The sequence below is a fragment of the Hyposmocoma kahamanoa genome, unplaced genomic scaffold (assembly GCF_003589595.1).
Source record: "Hyposmocoma kahamanoa isolate Upper Pololo Valley unplaced genomic scaffold, ASM358959v1 202, whole genome shotgun sequence".
Lineage (NCBI taxonomy): Eukaryota > Metazoa > Arthropoda > Insecta > Lepidoptera > Cosmopterigidae > Hyposmocoma > Hyposmocoma kahamanoa.
In genome coordinates this window covers 18,149,685-18,165,292 of record NW_020653726.1, presented here as the reverse complement: position 1 = coordinate 18,165,292, position 15,608 = coordinate 18,149,685, and the positions used below count along the sequence as shown (strand labels likewise).

Below are 15,608 nucleotides of genomic sequence, written 5' to 3'. Positions count from 1 at the left end.
AAAATTTAAAGTTCAAATAACAACTTTTCAATATCATCAATTGCAAACTATAAGTTTGTTATATAAGTTTCTGTAAAATTGTTGAACAGCTGAATATCATGTTACCACCCTTATTATCAACTCTAAGTAAAAAGTTGAAATGCTTCCAAAAAATAAATCATTTCCGTGTGTCTTCGCTACTCCCACGCATTCAGAATACGCCACCTAACTTAGATACGCCACTTAACTTAGAAATATATTCTGTCTACATTTTACCATTCCAAATATATGCATCGGAAACATATTTTTAGTTACAAAACAAACATGAAATAGATATTACCCTCTAGAATAAACAAAATATAAATAAAAACAATGGATAAGGAAAGGTGGCGCGGCGTGACAACGTAAATAATGCGTTATCAGACCCCAAACACGCAGCCAGCCGCACACGTAACGGCAACAAGAACAGAACGGCACGGACAGAAGTGGCCGGAGATACGATGATTTATTTAAACTTACGTGGAAGATCCGTTATCTGCCACCTCGCGTTATCTTATTGCGTGTTTCCTAAATAATTAATGCAATATAGGGCATCGATTGTGAGGTGACGGGCGGGTGCGGGGCGGGGAAAAGGGCGCGGGGGTGCGCGCGGCGCACGCACGCGATTGGCTGTCAAGCCTGCGTGAGTGCGTACCTCCGCCCCCGCGTGCGTGTCTCGCTCGCTGTGATCAGTCGCCGTCCGACCGTCGCCGGATTGAGACGTACTGCCTTGTGCCCCGAGTCACGTCCGATTACCGCGACCGCGCGCCCGTCCGCTCCCTCCCGTCAATAGGTCCGCACCAAAAGTTTCGTAAAACTGAGTATAGTTTATCTGTCCATATGGTTCATCTGGTAGATATATTTCGCTCAGCGAGTGTTGACTACCCGCCGCCCATTATTGTGAGTAAACAACAATTAAATTATAAACAAAATAATGTTATGAAGTGCTACTTTTTTGTTTGGTCACGTATTTTTGTTTTATTTTTTGTTTGTTTTTCTTTCAGATTAAAATTCGAGGGGCTTATCAATTTGATTTCACACAAATTGTGCGACCACTGCGTAGGACTTGGTTGTACGAAGATGAAGTCACATGTTCCTTATGTACCTCGGTAATATTTATGTTTATACTTTTGTTTACATACTGGCTCAATATAAATGAATACATAAGTCATTACTTGTGTAAAAATAAACTATTGTCGCTTTGATGAGCAATTTATTGAAGTTTATAAAAGTTTCGAAGGTACATGTCTGGCGTAAATTAATTAATGTAATGAGCTACTGTCAATAATTATAATGTATCGATAAATTACAGTCCAACTTTGTTTAATAAAATATTTGTTTAATTTTTGTTTTTTTTATTTTTTTTCTTTGGGTTTTTTGCACTTCTCCTTTTTTTTGCGAGTGTAAAAAGTTTCAGCATATGATAAAGTATACCCGGAGTGCCTAATCAGCTGTTTCTCGGCAACACCCAGAACGAAATAAGAATGACGTGGAAAGAAAAACACGTACAAGTAAAAAAGTAAGGAAAACACGTACGTAAACCAACCGACTTATTATAAGTAGGTTGATTGCTACAGACGGAAGCATCGGTGGCGTCACGCTCAGAATTGCAGCGATGACGTCACAACTTAAAATGTGTCACAATATGAAACTTGTTAACGTCTCATAAAAAATATATAGCATACATAAATGAGAAAGAAAAACAAAAGACGCTACAAAGTTTTCAAATCGTTGCGCGAAGTTGAGGATGGGAATACTCGCGAAAGAAATCGGATTCCACTTAAGCGTCCAAGTAATCAAATATGTTTCTAAAAATGAAATGAAAACGACTTAATTACAAATATTTAGGACTTAATTTATCGCAAATGCATATAGAAAATATACAAAACAAACCTATGAACTATTTAGATTTCTAATATGAATATTTTAATGAAAAGTATAGCCTCAGCGTATTGCTGTTTTCCAGTTTCTGCCCGTGTTCTCTGTCGAAACATGACCACTAATATACACAACACAAATGTTTTATCTCAATCTATTTAATGATTATAAATGAAGAGTAATAGAAATGTAATGATAATACGGACGTACCTTTACCAACATAAAACAAACTTGGTATTAGAATTTCAAATTTTCATAACTGAACTTAGACGAAAATATTCCCAAATGAGAATCAAAATTCATTCAAACAAGGAAACAAAAATAAGGTACAAGTTAAAGAAGAACATACCGCGGTTATTTTTTTCGGATTCAGAAATGTTTTATCTTGTATTTTTGTAAAAATAATTTTCATTTACAATGCAAATCAGAAACAAAACTTTAAAGTCAGAAGTTATAACCATAAGATCTTAACTGATGGCGACAGTGTTCATGGTTTTCATTAAATTACAAAATACAAATGCAACCATGATCAATCTCGATAATAAATAGAAGAAAATAGAGTAATGCGATATTTGTAGAATATTTAAGTATTCATTTACTCAATATTCTCGATTTTTCTTCTTATAAAATAAATGTTCATTTCACACCTGCTTAGGATGTTAGAGAACTCTGCGCGTCAGTAGAGAGCAGATATATGTCATTGTGTTACCTCGGAATTTATGGCCACTTCATACGCAACTGCTTCTTGCATCACTATATAGAACGAATGTTGGCGTTTAAGTTCTGTTACGACAGCATGTACATACCTTAGCGCGTAACTGTATAACAGCGATCAATATTCATACATTCACAATATAACTTTTTAATCATTTTACAAAAAAAAACAGACAATTTAATAATAATTTAGTGAATAAAAATTAATGTCATAAAATTTATATTATAAACATTGCGTCTGTCGAGTTTTTAAATACCTTCGAATTTTACCACTGTATGATTTTTTGTTTTCATTCAGATGCTCCATATTGCGGTTAGAAAACTGTTAACTTTAGAATAATTTAATGCATCACCAATTATCTTAAAATTTACATTGGTAAATATAGTGTCTGTGGAGTTTTTTAATACTCATGAATATGAAGTATTTTTCTTAGTGTGTACAGAATTACAATATTAAAGAATACTCAAAAATAGGTTGTAAGTACTGCTCGTAATATAACCATTTGTGCTAAATAAAAGTGATACCCAACACGGCAATCATGGCGAATTTAAAAAACCTGTAGCATCATTGGCCTATTTTAATACCGTGCTTTTGTCATCGTAGCAAGTGTTAGTGTTAAGTAGGACTTTTTGCATAAAAAAAATCCTAATTCCGTAGTGACAAAAAAGTGTTATTGTAATCGTAACTAACAATTGGTTGTTATTAAATATACGGTGTCCAACCAACACAGAAAACGGCATATTTTCTTTTTTAAAATTTGTATAGCTACGTCGAATTACTTTCGTAATTTATTTTCTATCGTCTGTGACGACAAAGTGTATTACAGTTTGGACAAAAATGAATTATTTAAACAACATAGAATGCAAAATTGTGAATCGAAATGTATAAATAATCAAAAAAGCTATAAAGAGTTCGGAACGTTGGTTTGTCTTAAAGGTAATAATAATAAACCATTTATTTCAGGCCATAGCCCATAAAATAATGGTCTTACTTACAAAACAATACTTTAAAACTATGTTAGTATGATTGGAATTAATTGGCAAATTTTATACAAAAATTAAAACATGGAACTACAAAAATTAAAATATTAAAGTGAAGAAAATTCACAAATCATTACTTAATTTGAATAGTGAGCTTTACCCTAAATTTTAAAATTGTACAGTCAAAACGATGGACAAACATCTTCAGGACGCAATTGCCTCTGTCACAATAATTTTAGTTTCATATTCAATGTATAGCAATCGTGAAAATCTACGAACTCGATATAAAAATATGTTTTTTTTTGTGACAAAATTATCACATATAACAATAAGTCAGATAAATAGATAAATAATGACAGAGTACACTATAATGCTTGCCACAGTGGTGAAAGGATTTGACAATCGGCTTCAAGTTCTCGTCGATTGTTGCCCAGGTTGCGCCAGACGTCGTGCGGGAAGGTTAGTTTCTTGTACCTCAACCTATCTAATTCCTGGGACTAAAATTAAAATCTTTGCTTATAAGATTTTGGTACTTTACTACCTTACATAATGTACAACTTACCTTTTCCAGGTTATCATACAATATTTATTACAGAACATAAATATAGTCACAATTGATACGTACTATGTTTTGTGCATACATGGTCCCTGGTTTTTGTATAGATCGAAAAAAAAATCATTTACAATGCAAATCAGGTACAAAACTTTGAAGTTCAGAGCTATAACGACGGTATTCATGGTTTTTATTAAATTACAAAATTCAAATGAAACCATGATCAATCTCGAAAATAAATAGAAGAAAATAGAGTAATGCGATATTTGTAGAATATTTAAGTATTCATTTACTCAAGATTCTTGATTTTTCTTCTTAATAAAATAAATGTAAATTTCACACCTACGAAAATAAATAGAAGAAAATAGAGTAATGCGATATTTGTAGAATATTTAAGTATTCATTTACTCAATATTCTCGATTTTTCTTCTTAATAAAATAAATGTTAATTTCACACCTACTTAGGACGTTACAGACCTCTGCGCCTCAGTAGAGAATATACGCAACTGCTTCTTGCATCGCTATATAGTAGCATTCTAATGCTAACGTTTAAGTTCGAGGAATGAAAAAATAGATCGAAGAAAAACATCGTTGTATTACGTTTTTAGCCCACTTTAAAGCAGCAACGGTCTCCTTTGAGATGGCCAGTATCGAGAAGTAGGATGTTAGGTCTCCTTTGAGATGGCCAGTATCCAGAAGAAGGATGCTTAATGGGTAGATTTTATGTATTTATTTATATACTCACGCCGTTAGATTCCCATTGGGGTAGGCAGTGACTATCGGTTGCCATTTAGCACGATCCTGCCTCACTTACATGAATAAATCTTTTAAATCGTGAAAGAGTTCGTCCAAGGAAGTACTGCCACCATACTTATTTCTGCCGCCATTCATTACTGGGTGCTGATGAAATTACAGGCACATAGGACTTGTCAACTTATATCTCAGGGTGATAGACGTAATGGCTATGCCCATATGAGACAACCTCAGATCTTTGCGATTTAAAGCTCTGGGTGACACTGTAGCTGTTATGGACAGGCTAACTATCAGTCTACTCTTGATTTTATAAAAAAAAATCAATTTTATCTGAGAATGTTCTTCATGGCCGTCCTCTTCCAATGTTAGCTCTATTTATTTCTTTCGTTAATCTACATTCGTTCATCCGCTCCATATGCCCAAACCACCTCGTCCTCTTTCAAACCACATCGTTCATCATCAATGGGTAGATGATGGTGAAATAGAGAAATGTGCAAAAAAACTCGCGTCGTAGTAAATTGACAGCTGTCTGCATCAAATCCTTGTTAACATTTTCAACATCGGTCAGCTTTATTTTCTTTATGTCAATCACAATTTAGACGCTGCGCGAGCTAATGAGGGTGGAATAAGTAAAAGAAATAATGGTATTGTTAATTTTCTTGAATTAAAATTACAATAACACCGTTTTCATTTTACGGTAGGCAATTAACTAAAGATTTAATCGTTAAACCTAGAGAGAGAAAATCGATTATAATGAAAAAAAAAATATTGATAAAAATTTTTTTAAACACTTGAAATCTATTTTACATGATATTTTACCCCTGTGATATTTAAGTTCTAATCGTGCAACGAAAATCTAAAATCATTAGCAATATCAATTCTATAGCTATTTAATTAAATTTTAATACCCATTACTTTCTAATACTTCTCAAAACTCTTATCGAGTAAATCATAATGGAATCAATCACCAACAATCATTTGAGCTTCAATTTAAGCCTACACAATTAACGCAATTAATATAATCATGTTGTTTTTGATTCAATCAAGAAATGTGATTGATTCCATTAAAATCCACGTGATAGGAATGGTTTTATTTTTAACCGTCTTCAAAAAAAGGAGGAGGTTATACGTTCGGCTGTATGCATGTTTTCAGATTTCTCCGTCGATTGTACCGTTTTCGTAATTTTGTTTTTGTTTGAAAGGATCTCGGCACTCTTGTGGTAGTCCCATCGACACAAAGTCACAATCTGATGAGAGGATCCATGGAAATCGAGAAAATTCCTCAAATTTTAAAACATGTACACAACTGATTTCTCTTTAAATTGTGGACTCGAGGTGTTCCCTGATGCTAACGATGCCGTTCCGTATTCATTTTGGCTATCACAAATGAAAATATATTTTCCGCAAATAGAAGTCGACTTTTCGCTTGACACAATACAGTAAACAACAAATCGCCGTCACTATGACAACCAGAAGAAAGTTTAAAATGTACAAAGAAGTCTGTAATAGTCCAATTGTCACTAAGAAGTCGCAATCTGATGATGGGATGCCATGTAAATCGAAAAAATCCGATAAGCAAACTTTTGAGGACGGTTTTTTTTTTCAATGAAAAAGTTGAATTATTCAATGTAGAATCGCGAGTTTATCTTGTCAAAGAAAATAATAACAAAAATATTCAACCTTAAGGACGGTGTCTCAAAAAATATCTAAGGCCTAATACCCTTATCATATTAACCCTCACCTCTATTTCACTCTACGATCCAGGATACCACATAACCCGTTATGGATTCCTCAACCGTCTCATAAGCACGACATAAAAAGTATTATCAAGCTGCCACGGCTACCGCCCGAATTGAGAGAAAACGTTCGATGGCTGTCTTGTTAGATGTACATTACTTGGTTAAATAGTTTTTTTTTTGTCATCTTGTAAAAGAGAATTTGTTCTTATAGAAACTCGTTGAAATTCTTCTGTCACGCGACATGGTTTAATTTTTTTTTTAATTTATTCAATTTCAAAACATTAACTATTTTATTACATTAACGCTAGTTAAAAACTTAATGGTTTAACCACCTAGCGATGAGCTAACAAGCTCGGTACTTAAATTAGCTTACTACTTACTAAAATACAAATAATATATTACAATCAAGAGAGCTAAATACAAATAAAATGAAAAATTACATTACGACTCAAGATAGTACTTCTTTAAAATGCTTTGCATTTCCTGACATCGCCCTCAATTGCATCTAGTACTGTGCCTGGAAGATCGTTTAAAGTTTTTGGCAGCATGTAGTTCGACCTGCGCATTCCATAAACGTTATTGTAACCCGGCAACGAAAATGTTATGTGATATATGAAAGCGAGCGCAACTGTTCAGCGCGCATTCGTTTTCGCAGATTGTGCTTAATTACTCTATAGACTCTTGTCGTGTAAGGTTCCTACGGGATAGACTTATCAAATTAAATCTATGAATAAATACACCAGAAAAACCACTGACATAAATGCACGATGAGCTCTATCAGCCCCTGAAAAGCATACTTCGTTATGATAAAGATCGCTTTGCTAAGAGTGCTACGAAAAACAAGAAGAAGAATAGAATCTTTGTGCATTATGATAATATAATAATAATAATAATAACGCACACACTCAATATAGCCCCGCACTAGGGAAGCCCTGTGTCGCGGGTGCCATGGACACACACATAGACAACCACAATTTACACCCAAACTCACGAGAGAAATAAGTGTAGGCCATACGAATATTTCTCCCGGCCCGGGAATCGAACCTGGGGCCTCTGCGTGGCAGTCCGGCATGGTAACCGTTCGGCTACGGAGGCAGTTAAAAAATGATGGGTGGTATTTGTGATTTGTAACTGTTTATAAAATTCACTGTGTACCTTGATCTAGCACAACTTCTTTTATTAAAAAAAAGATCTCAAAAATTCGTGGAATTACATATAATTGCCAAGTGTTATTGTAATCGGTTACCGGAAAGTGCGCAAAACCGATTTCATCCCCTAGTTTGCCATTCGTACATTGGAACATTTTCTTCAAATTTATACCCTATTTCCAACAAAAAAGTGTCATCAAAATCGCTTAACAAATTATAAGCCAGAGTTATCGCGTAACATACATATAAAAAAAATACAGTCGGATTGTGAACCTCCTCCTTTTTTTGAAGTCGGCTAAAAACATAACAATCTTTCTATTCAACTTCTAATTTGAACCGACTTGCTTTAGGGACTTTTAATAACATATATTCAGTCACTCCTTAAAGATAGTCGGATTGTATGAGCTCGGAAACACAGTCGAAGGCAGGGAATTCCATTCCTGGGCTATGCGCATAATAAAAGATGATGAAAAGCGCTTAGTACGCCTGAAGGGAATATCGACCAAGTAAGGATGGTATCCCGCTGTACGTCTGGATGTCCGATGATAAAAGGGGGCGGGTGGGATGAGCTGATAGAGCTCATGGGCGCACTCACCCAAATATACCTTACAGATAAATATTATAAACTCTATAGTAAAGTTATAATTATTAATACAAAGATCGAACACTCGGAAAAAACACTCAGAAAAAATTCCTTCGATCCGGTCGGATTCGAACCGACGTCTTCTTGCATACCGTGCCAGACGCTATACCAACTAAGCCACGGAACGAACCAACGGACCTCACGAATTTTTCTATGTGCTTGCGTTGTGTCTTTGTACTTGGTTTTTCAACGACTTTTTAGTCGTAGCGCCATCTATGATTTTTTCTGAGTGTTTTTTCCGAGTGTTCGATCTTTGTATTAATAATTATAACAAACTAGTGGAGTAATTTCACAAAACATAATTGAATATCAATTCAATAAAAATTTAATCTATAGTAAAGTACAATTCGTTTAATCATTTGATTTTGCACCCAGTTGACGTATACAGAAGTCCACTATCACTGCAATGTATACTGTCAAGCCGGTCTCCCATTGGGGTAGACCTATACTCGCCATGCTCCTGTCATACCTATCGAGCTTCTTTATTTTTTTATTCTTGGTAATTTTGACTTGACCTTTTTGAAGGACATCCTCAATCTGATTGAGATACGTACGCCGAAGTTTTCCCCACGTTTTCCTCCACGTACCCTCTATTAATTTGTTTCTTGTTGAAGCATCCCCTTTTCTACTAGTATGGTGACTACACCATCTTTTACACGACAATGCTCTCTTATAGGACTGTTCCTCATTGTTGTTAAGAATAACACTACTTTAAGTTAAATGTAATGTAGTATTTATTGAAAGAAAGAACACACATCTACTTACATACCACAAATGACACCACACAAGAAAAAAATAAGAAAACTCAAAATATAAAAGTAACAAAACTATATAAAAACATATTGAATCGACTTCTTAGGTTTTCGCGATTATTACACTTTTGGTAATAAAAGCATTTTTTCGGATCTCAATACAAATTTTTTTTCAAACAAACCAAAGTTTCGGACCTTTACAGGTTCTACGGTCATTTTTGAAAAAACATTAACAACACAATAATAATATCGCACGCACTAATAGCCCCGCACTGTGGAAACCCTGTATCGCAAGTATATACACACATAGACAACCACAAATTACACCCAAATAATAATACACACTACATTATTAAAACTAACTCTGAAAAGTGGATTTTAATGTTCTATAACAAATTTAGAAAGTTGAAATATCAACTTAGTCATAGTGAGCAACAATTTGAACTTGAAACTTTGTAAATTAACTGCACTTCCAAGAATAGTAATCCCAATCAAAATAGTTCAATCTTGTACTTATGAAACAACTGTATTTAAATTGTGGTGAATTTTATAATAATAATAATGCACACACTCATTATCACCGCACTACGGAAACCCTGTCTCTCAAGCCACCTCTGGAACATACATTATATTATAACCACAAATTACAACCAAACTTACGAGAGAAATAAAAGTAGGCCATACCAAAAACATTAAGTTTTCTGCAAGAATCTTATACCGAAAAACGATACAGCAGTCGTCTTTGATCGCCAAATGCGCTTTCGTTTGTTTTAAATCATCTTCCTGATGAATTAGGTATTTTTGAGATATGCAAATATTACAGAAAGCAGTCGATATGTAATTTTTTTCTGACACCAGAAGTATGTACATGCATTAAAATGTATTAAATATTATTACATGCTTCAAGCCCAAACTAGTATGTCCTTGGTTTAGTAAGAAAAACGTATTTTTCTAGATGTCGTAACAATGTTTTTTATTAAACCATAATGGTCTGGTACAATTCCGTACAAAAAATTTAAAAAAAAATGAAAATAGTAAAATGAACTCCTCTTTAACCGACTTCAAAAAAAGAGGAGGTTCTCAAGTCGACTGTATGTTCTTTTTTTTCTTTTTTTTTGTATGTATGTTACGCGATAACTCCGGTATTTGTGAACCGATGTTCATGATTATTTTTTTGTTCTTTTTTTTTTTTTTTATACTCAACATAGCCCCGCACTAGGGAAACCCTGTGTCGCGGGTGCCATGGACACACACATAGACAACCACAAATTACACCCAAACTCACGAGAGAAATAAATGTAAGCCATACAAACATTTCTCCCGGCCCGGGAATCGAACCTGGGACCTCTGCGTGGCAGTCCGGCATGGTAACCGTTCGGCCACAGAGGCAGTTAAAAAGTTGTTGGAAAGGGAGTACTTCCATAGTCGTCCCATTTCACTTTGAAGAAAATCATCCACGTCGAAGGGTGGCTGTTCACGCATGAAGATTCATTTTCATAAATAGCGCCTAACATTAATTTAGGAGCAATTACTTTAATGGTTGATTTTGCTATTTCTCCAATTCAAGGCGTTTTTCTCTCAATATACTTTGACTAGTGAGAACCGATTTTTATTATCTCCAGTGTCAAGTAATAGTGGTGAACTAGGGGATATTTCAATAAAACTTAGTAAATAGACGTAATTCCACGTACATTTTTGAGGTCGGTTTTTTTAGTACTCTGTACTGAGATTTGGAATACAAATGTGTTTTCTCAATTCCACAACTTTGAGTTATGCCAGTTGATTGTGACTTTGAGTTATGTGAGTTGATTTTGTGTGCGAATTATTTCAGAACCCATTTTAAGTAATGAATTTAATCATAATGTGATTGATTCCACTAAATATCTCTGAGGGTTAACTTAATTAACTTAAAACCTACATGTTCTGTTTAACAATATTTCAATATAAAACTTCCAACCCACTCAGCGAACAGTGTATTCGAAACAAACTTAAACGGTAAACGTCCGGCTAACTAAAACGTTATGGGGTTGAATACACCCGAGCTACTCCGTGAAAACTTATAAAATAATATTCTTTCAACGGACCTTTACGCCACTCACCACCAGGGAGCAAACTTAACTTTTTACACGATTGCGTCGACAATAAAATGGAGGTAGTGTTTTATAAACAATATTTAAGGCAAATTTAGACAAAACAAAATGGATAAACATAGATTTAGTAGCTGTAGGAAAAGGAGGAAGTACTGCCACCACCGCGAAGCAGCATTGTGAACATTACTGCGTTCCGGTGCTGGTGAAATTTACAGGCACTTGTCAATTTATGTCTCTGAGTGGCACTGCAACTGTCACGGACAGACGTGTCGCGCTTAAGAGGGAGCATGCCAAAAAAGTTTTGACGTTGGCTCCGCCCAAATTTGTGAAACAAATATATGCCTGAAGTTCGCGTGGCATGCGACAGGAGATGTTGAATTTTGCGCATTAAAAGTACCAAATTCGTTTTAGCGGAATAACTCTAAAACTAAAGGGATTAAAAAAAATCAGTAGTGACAGTTCTCGATCATGCATAAATATAATTAATAATCTAATTTTTGTCCTAATAACCTATAGCATTTCGAGGATAAATCGAAAAAATGTGAAAATTAGAGGTCATTTCGTGATTTTTATCTGTCGAGGAAACTTTATTGTTTTATGTTTCTGATTAGTGTCTATGCTTGAATATATCGTGTAGTTACTCATACAATATTTTATTTTTAACTTTAAAGTGGATATACACCTCTAAAATCAAATCGCAGATTAGGAATTTTTACTCTGCTCCCTCTTAACCAGGCGCACAATTTAGTCGTCCATTCACTTGGTATTATAAAGAAAATTAAGAATACATATATCGAATTGGCATAAGTGGACATGGTCACCATTTAAAAATATGTGATAACAATATTGTGCCAAGCAACCACACAAATGACCTGTTCTCGCTAGAGTTATTCTTAGTAAATGTTTACAAATATTACTTAGAAATATTATTATTATTTTTATATAGTATCAGAATACTACCAACCTCGCAGGTCTATGTTACTAACGTCATAAATAACAACTATTGTTCCGTGACTTTTTATAATGCATCAGATTTTACTTTGGTACAAAAATAGATTTATGGTCTATCCACACATATCCGGCCCGTGGCCGGGACGTGGACGGGCCGTGCTCCGTCAGGGGCTCAAAAAAATATCGTTGCGTATATTTTATTATATTATGTTTGTATGTATTCGTTCACACATGTCCGTGTCCGGGCCGGCGCCGGGACGGGCCCGCAGTTCATACAAACTAGCACGCCCCGGCCACGTCCCGGGCACGGCCCTGCTGTGTGTGGATAGTCCTTTAAATGGATCGCTCCAAACGGTAATAACTCTGTGCAATATGGGAGTCGTTACGGGGGAAGCTTCCGCGTTTGAACTTATTCTACCTAAATATCAAATAGTACAACAAAAACTTTGAATTTTTATTGAATTGATATTCAATTTTTTTTTTGTGAAATTACTCCACTAGTTTGTTACTATTATTAATACAAAGATCGAACGGTTAGAAAAGTTTCCTTCGATCCGGCCGGATTCGAACCGATGTCTTCTAACAAACCGTGCCAGACGCTATGCCAACTGAGCCACGGAAGTAAACTTGGTAAATCTATTATTTTGTAAAAAGGCATGGAACAAAAGTGATTGTTTATGGTGTTAGTAATGTAGTCCTGTGGGATAGTTAGTATGTTAAAAGTGACGCTATATATATATAATCAACGATCACCAAGTTAAGAAGCAACTGTTAATCCACTAGGCTACCATAACTTATCTGTAAAGATTACATAATCATATAGATGTACACAACGTCTATGAATCCCAAAGCAATGTAGTTCACTCCAAGGCACTGCACAGAACACCAATACTCACAGACAGTCCGGCGACTGCCACGCATAGAAATATTTATATAGCGTTCAATATTTATATTTATATATTTATATTTATATATAAGAAATATTTGTATAGCGTTCATTAAGCGAGTTAGGGCTAGTGTGGGACTATGTTGAGTGTGTGCGTTATTATTATTTATTACTAGTTAAGAAAATTTAATTTCCCAATTAGATCCTACCTGGAATCCAATCCGGAACTTTCTCATTTAGCGCTCATAGTCCAAACCCTTGGTCCACCGAGGACAATAACAAAAATTGAATAAATATAAAGGTTAACTAGAAGAGCGATTAAAGTAACGGAGACTTCATTTTGCAAATTTCGCACGCAAAGACGTTTATTTCTATCTATTGTATTAATTACTACAACGATTAACAAAGAATGTTTATTGCTTCAACAAATTCACGTCAAGATGATCAAAATTAAACTAGAATATATTTTACGATATTTCAATTGAGAATGCCGAGTTAGTAGATCTCGTTACAAAGCTAAACATTAACGGCTAAACTAAAGTCCACACTGTTGGCTCGAATATTTATAAAAATTGTTTGTGACAAGAGCCTATCTTGAACAGGCCCATTTCTTCGTGATAGACGACGCACAGGAACGAAGAAAGCAACGTAATCTCGTTTCGGAGATCATAATCGTGGCAGTAGAGCTTGTGGAAGAGTTCGTCCAGGGAATTACTAGCTAACCTTAGCTAATTCTGCCACCAAGTAGTAAAGTGAATAATTTTGCGTTACAGTTTTGAAGGGTAAGGGTGCTGATGAAATTAATGGGACTTGACTATGACTCAGGATGACGGGCGCGGTGGCAGTGCCCCCCAAATCTTTGCGATTTAAAGATATAAATGACACTGCAACTGTTAAGGACATGCGTGTTTCTTACCATCAGGCGCACTATTTATTCGTTCCGTCACTTGATATTATAAATTAATTAATTTAATAATGCACTAATGGACGACTTAATGCCATTGGCTTTCTCTACCAGTCAACCATAGGCCCAATCTGAAAACATTCCACGAACTTTTGAGATGATTTTTTTTCCAATAAAAAATTTTACTTAACTGCCTCCGTGGCCGAACGGTTACCATGCCGGGCTGCCACGCAGAGGACTCAGGTTCGATTCCGGGGCCGGGAGAAACTTTTGTATGGCCTACATTTATTTCTCTCGTGAGTTTGGGTGTAATTTGTGGTTGTCTATGTGTGTGTCCATGGCACCCGCGACACAGGGTTTCCCTAGTGCGGGGCTATATTGAGTGTGTGCGTTATTATTATTATTATTATTATAAATAAGTATATAGGAAATGAAACTATTTTTCCGGATTTAAATCGCGTATATGATAGATTAGTGGTTTGCATTAATGTTAGACATAACTGGTTGATGACTGCACCACCTCAGTCAACCGTGACCATGGGACCTGTAAAGGGCCCGAAACGTTGGTTTGTTTGAAGAAACAAATATACGCAATTTAAATCCGGAAAAATAGTTTCATTTCCTATGTGTAACAATCGCAAAAATCCAAGAACGCGTTAACTGCCTCCGTAGCCGAACGGATACGGTCGGGCCGGGAGAAATATTTGTATAGCCTACATTTATTTCTCTCGTGAGTTTGGGTGTAATTTGTGGTTGTCTATGTGTGTGTCCATGGCACCCGCGACACAGGGTTTCCCTAGTGCGGGGCTATGTTGAGTGTGTACGTTAAAAAAAAATTATAAATATAGTTAATTACCTAAACCATTATACTATAGCCCCGATCGAAATTCAAGTCTGTAGTCATCTACTACGGATTTCGTGCTTCGAGACTAGGGCCCCAGGACCGAAGAAAATGGCGTAATCCGATTTTGAAGACTAAGACAAATTCTAGGTCGTTGAGCCAACAGTGTAGTATACTCAATTAAGGCCAGAGATATTAATGCTCGAAGTCCTTGATGAAGGGATGATACGTGCCTTTTGTGGCAAAAAGATTGAAATGTAGCTTGTATGGCGACATTAGGATGATGTTTGCACAGCCTCGTTCTTGCAATGCATCGGGGATGTTTTCAGAATATGAGATGGATGGTTTTGATGCCATCCTCCGGAAAAAGACAGCATCCCTGATGTGCAGAGTGCAAGGGAGCCCCAACAGCCTCCTACAAATTGTAGCTGGTAGGATTATTTCTCCCATGTGGCAGTGGTTTCTAAAGGTGATTTGGTTTATAATAAAACATCTACTAACACTAATTTATAAGCTCTTTTGCTATAATTATTACTAACAGGTTATGGGACTTGTTGTGTGAAATAATATAATTTATTTATTTATTGCTATACATGTACAATTGTTGTAAACTGATCTTTAAAAATATCACAGTGACTGTAGGTACATGAACCCTGTTAGGGCATTGCAATATATTATATTTAATTTTGTTCAATTAAGGGTGGTTCTATGCAAATAATATTTACAATATAACAAAACAAACGAAGTATATCACATT

At 35.4% G+C, this 15,608-nt stretch overlaps 1 protein-coding gene across 6 annotated transcripts in view; it reads left to right on the top strand.

The window, feature by feature from the left end:
- The first annotated feature begins 717 nt into the window (after positions 1-717).
- Positions 718-15,608, top strand: part of LOC113227103 (CUGBP Elav-like family member 4) — a 449,761-nt gene continuing 434,870 nt past the window's right edge. For all 6 annotated transcript variants that reach the window (XM_026459975.1, XM_026459979.1, XM_026459977.1 and 3 more), the window contains exon 1: positions 718-918. The gene's annotated coding sequence lies outside the window, so the exon portion shown is untranslated. The remainder of the gene's footprint in view (positions 919-15,608) is intronic.